Source organism: Nicotiana attenuata, chromosome 7, assembly GCF_001879085.1.
Source record: "Nicotiana attenuata strain UT chromosome 7, NIATTr2, whole genome shotgun sequence".
Classification (NCBI taxonomy): domain Eukaryota; kingdom Viridiplantae; phylum Streptophyta; class Magnoliopsida; order Solanales; family Solanaceae; genus Nicotiana; species Nicotiana attenuata.
In genome coordinates, this window is record NC_031995.1 from 875,165 (window position 1) to 880,751 (window position 5,587).

A 5,587-nucleotide genomic window follows, 5' to 3' on the forward strand; every position below is an offset into this window, starting at 1 on the left:
TTCCTCACGATGTACTTCCGGGATTTGAAGGTGGAAAGGAGGCCCTTCGACATTAAAGTCAAAGCGAAGGCCCCTTTCTCCTGGTACAACATGCAGGGGGATGATAACCCCAAGAGCAAGAGTCTTAAGAGTTCAGTTACTGCTCCAACTGGCCAGTCTGAAGAGCCAGTTGTGGTAGTGACTCCTGCTGAGCCGACCTCCACTTCTACTGCTGCCCCTCCTGGTCCATCCACCTCAGCGGCCCGGAGATCCCATCTTCCCGGACTCATCCCATTACTGCCCACCAGCTGAGCCAGGCACTTCTGAGTATCAACAACTGGATGCAGACTGCCTCATCCAAGTTGTCCATCCTGACCACCACTATAGAGGCTCAGTCGGCACCTCCACCCCCACAGGTTCCCCAGTCGATAGAGGATGCTCTTAAGGAGATATTAGACAACCAGAAGAAAATCCTCGACACTCAGAAAGTTCTTACTGAGGCAGTTGATTCACACAGCAAGGCTCTCAAGGAGCTTGCTAGGGAACACAAGAAGTTGAGGAAGACACGGGCCTCCAAGGAGTCCGTGAAGGAGCTGAGAGCGGATGTTGACAGACTGAAAGCAGATCACCTGCCTTTAGACTTATTACTCCAGGACCCAGTACCAGTAGAGCATCCCCAGCCGGAGCAGTCACAGCAGCCTCCCAAGAGGAGAAGGATGATCCCTAGAGCTGATGATGCAGTCATCCAGCTGGCAGACCCACCGGAGGCTTCCTCCAGTCAGCCACAGGATGCACTTCCAGAGCCTGTCCAGTTCCAGGCCCAGGTCCTAGTAGCAGAGCAGCAGGACACAAGGAACCAGTCTGAGGTTCCCGAGCACATTGAGGACCCTAGGACCACTCAGGAGCCCATGCAGACAGACAGGCCATAGGGTCCCTATATCCTTTTTCCCTTATCTTTTTGGTGCTTTATTTTGTTTAGTTGGCATTGGGGACAATGCCAGCTTTCATTTGAGGGGGTAGGCCCTACATTTTGGATGACTGTATATATTTGACATTTTTATGCTTTCTTGATTTTTCATCTTTGGGTTGTATATATTTTTATCATTTATCGCACTTTTATTCTACTTTGGGTCTGTATATAAAGTTATGTTACATTGTATATATTCATCCCATCTATTGTATATTCAAATCCCCTCTTGTATATATTTATTCTACTTTCCGCAAGTTTTTCATTCTTAGCTTCTTATTTGAGATTCGTAGCTTCTTGTTTTCAATGTTTGACATAAGCCTTTGGTTTTATTAATGCCACGGTTCTTTTCAAAGGTGGACTGTTGTGTGAACCGGGTGGCTCTTCCCAATGATGGATGGCGTAACAATCTTCTTTAGGGTTTGAGTCCGTTTTTCTCTTTGTTTTTAGTAGTTAGTAGTTAAGGGTGCCTCAAGCAAAGCTTCACTTGGGCCTAGCGCATTTGCCTTTGATCTTATGGTCAAATTAAATTTTTGTATTTAGGATGGTGAAAGTCGTGACCTTGAGACTCTTGTGTTGACCGATAATCATCAAGTGGTTTTTCGAGACCATTGTGTGCCCAAATCTTATCTAAGGTCGTTGTGGGCCCCCGACTCTGTGTCTTTAGCAATCCCATAGCTTGTGTGGTGAGTAATCGTATTGCAAGTCCATGTCCCGAGCCATTGGTCTAGAACTTGCCCTGAATGTTTGCTGAGGCGAAATCCTAAGTGAATTTTGACTTGAGACATGATTATAGGCTCTCCTTGGTCCAAATAACAGCTTGAACACTTCCATAACCTACCAATGATAAGATCCCTAGTCAACCCTTTTGAGCCTTAGACCTTTTTCCTTCAAGAACCATGATACAAGCCTATACCCGTTCTAAAAGATACCCTCTCTTGGCACCCGATCTTTCCTTTAGCACATGGAAAAAATATAAGTTTGGGTGGAGAGACGAGGATTGCAACAAAGTGGTAAAAAGGCACAAAAATGAAGAAAAGGAAAGGCAATGAAAAAAAAAAGACAAAAAGAAAGTTCAATGTGAAAAAGAATAAAAAGGGATTCAAAGAAAAGCAAAGAATGAAAGGTGTGGAAAGTTGAAAAAGGAGAAAAGGTTTGAAATGCATAAGAAAGAGTGACAGTGTGTCTCTCTAACCCCTCAGAAAGAAGTGCAATGACTCAAAGAGTCAAGTGAATGGACGCCAAATGAATCAAAAGAAGTGCTTAAGGGAAGATGGAACCTACTTAGACCAAAACATTTCCTACCCTGAACCAAAAGCATTCACAATGTCTCCACAAAAGTCCTATATGATCTTGAGTTGAATGAAGCTTACATTAGTGGATACTCACATAAGGGGCAAGCATATGGTACCTAGAGCCGGACTTGTGGCCTTTTCTTGAGAGAGATGAGTGAACTTCCATTTACCTCGTTCTGAGTGTCATTATTCTAAAGGTGAGGTCAGCTTAGGGAGAGTTGAGGATGTGTGAGTTTGGGTTCCACAATGACTAAAGTAATAGAAAGAGTCCTTTGATGTGTTGAGTCAACCTTTGATGCTCTTGTGTCACACTTGATCCATGGTGTTTTCAAAGAGTAAATGTTGTTAATGATTCATGTGTATTGAGGGCAATTGTTAGTCCCAATTGAGGCTAGTTGAGTTCACTTTAGGACAGCTGAAATTTTCTTAGACATTCTCTTAAGGGGTGGGTCTTCTTTTGTTTGCTTGAGGACAAGCAAAAGCTTAAGTTTGGGGGAGTTGATAACTAGGGATTTTGACACATTTTATACTCCTTCTTGCTTATGCTTTGATTAGAAATTCATACAAAATAGTCCCAAAAGGCTCACAAGTTGTGCTTGATTGCAGGTTTGATCAACAAAGTGACAGGATGTCAAAAATCAGCTCAAAAGGAGTGAAACTTGCACAAGCGCCAAAGACAAGACAAAGCTCAGGCTAAATAAGGCCAGTGCGGCCGCACTACATTCTACGCGGTCCGCACTGGGAGATTCAGAGAGGTGGATTTTCAGGCCAAGAGGCAGTGCGGCCGCACTACCATTTTGTGCGGTCCGCACTGAGATCAACACGGCCGCAGTCCATTCTCTGCGGTCCGCAGTGAGGAGAATCAGAGAGCTGCAATTTCAGGATGTCAAGCCAATGCGGTCCGCGGTCCTATTTATGCGGACCGCACTAGAAGCCTCCACGGCCGCAGTCCATTCTCTGCGGTCCGCGATGCCAAGGTTCAGAGAGCAGTTTTTCAAGTCCAAAGCCCTAGTGCGGACCGCGGTCCATTTTGTGCGGTCCGCACTAACCCCGCAGGGGCATTTTTGTCCAGAATTGTCAGCTTAGTATAAATAGCTTCTTTTCCATTTGTAGGTGAAGCAGATAGTATCAGAACATAGCTGCGCTCGTGGGTTCGAAGTTTGTAGCTATTTTGGGCAATTTTATCTACATTTCATCATTGAATCTTTGTGTTTATCTTAGTAATTAATTAATATGAGTTTATCTTCATCTATTTCTTGCTTTTCTTCTTTAATTATGAGTAGCTAGACCCATAAGCTAGGGTTGTGGCTCAACCCTAGTGTGGGTAATTGATGGGTCTTGTATTTTAGGGCTAATTTGACTATGGGTGTTTGTTATTTGGGCCATTTTCATGGTTAATTTCTGAATTAGTGGTTGCAAACACTAGTTTGTGTTTAGTTGACTTGAGCTCTTCTTGAGAAAGAGAGCCTAAGTCTCCGAAATTGGTCCAACAAGGAATTGGGGTGTACTCAAGAGATTGACAGCCCCAATTAAAGGGTTAAACCTCGAGAGAGTAATACCCGACTTGAACCCTAGTTGCTCGTGCAAATTTGCATACCCAATTGGTCTTGAGAAAGTCAATTCGGGCAAAATCACTCGAACCACCGAGAGGTGTAGAGTGGATAAAGTCGTGCAACGGTTATATCATACTCCCCAAATATGTCAAACATGCCTTAGACTCAAGTACCCGTCAATTGACCACCTAGGCGGAAGTCACTACCCTAGTGCCTTTTAAACAATCTGAACAACGCGTAGCATTATAACTCTTAGCTTATTTTAGTAGCATTTACCATTTGTAGTTTGATAAATAGTAGAAGTAAATCAAAAACCCCAAAAATATTTAGAAGTGCAATTTGGAGCAAACACGCAACTCTACACTAGATAGATACTCAATTCCAAATTCTAGCTCTCTGTGGATATCGATCCCGACCCTAAATCGGGTAAAAACTGCTCCGACCCTCTCTCGCTGCTTAATTAGTAGCGGAGTAGGCCGCGATCATCCGGTACCCGCATTAGAGCCCGACTATATCCGGATTCGCGCCGCGTAGGGCCCCTTTCGGGAGGAAGCGCTCCCTACCAAGGATTTGCCGGTTCTTTATTGATACGTGCCGAGATCCCCGCCATAATATTCGACCGGTCACGGATATTTCGGCCTTCTGTTATTTCGGTGTTCTGTTGGTTACGCTGTCAATGTTCACTCGAGCTTGTTCGGGGTCATGGTCTATTCCGGGATCACGGATTCAATGTTCTCGAGGACAGACAGTCTGACATTGGTTTTGGCCCAGTGGGATTTGGGGCCGATCATCGGTCCCTCAAATTCCGAGCCCGATCTATAATATTCGACCGGTCACGGATATTTCGGCCTTTTGTTATTTCGGTGTTCTATTGGTTACGCTGTCAATGTTCACTCGAGCTTGTTCGGGGTCATGGTCTATTCCGGGATCACGGATTCAATGTTCTCGAGGACAGACAGTCTGACATCGGTTTTGGCCCGGTGGGATTTGGGGCCGATCATCAGTCCCTCACATTCCGAGCCCGATCTACCATGTCGTAGACGAGCCCCATTTCTACCGTATACAAATCTTTTTAGAGTAACCTTTAAAACATCTAATACTTGTAGAATATATCTAACTTTTTAAAACTTTAACACCATATCATTTTAGAATCAAGACACTGTGCTTACATATCTGCACGGCCTTTGATGAAGATTTAGATAAAGATTAAAGCTTAGGGTATCGTAAACTACCCAATAAACAATAACCAGAAAAAAACAATTTGGAAAGATAAAGATTAGATGGAGAGTACATACTATAATTTATTTACTTAAGCTTTTTCACTTGCAAAACAGCGCAGGTTATCAACTTGACAAGAAGAAGAAAAAAAATAACGCTATTACTTTACACATATGATGTTGGAAAGAAAATTATTCTTAGAGTCCGTTTGGATTGGTTTAAAAAAAGTGATTTTTTAGCAGAAATAGCTTTTAAGCCAAATTTAAACTTATTTTAAGCACTTTTTGACTTTGCCAAACACTGAAAAAAGCTAAAAAGAGCTTAAAAGCTGTTTTGACCAGCTTAAAAACCAATCCAAACACCCTCTTACTTTACATGTGACGTTGGCCATTGTGTCTTCATTCCATGATAGACCTTGAAAAAGAAAAGAAAAAAAGACCATATTATAGACCAAAAATCCAAATTAAAACAGTGTCCTACATGTCGAGATGTCTCGTATTTCATCTTTAACGCCACAAAAATATATATAATTACTTCTTTTTTCTTATAAACGTTAATTCACTACATATATATAT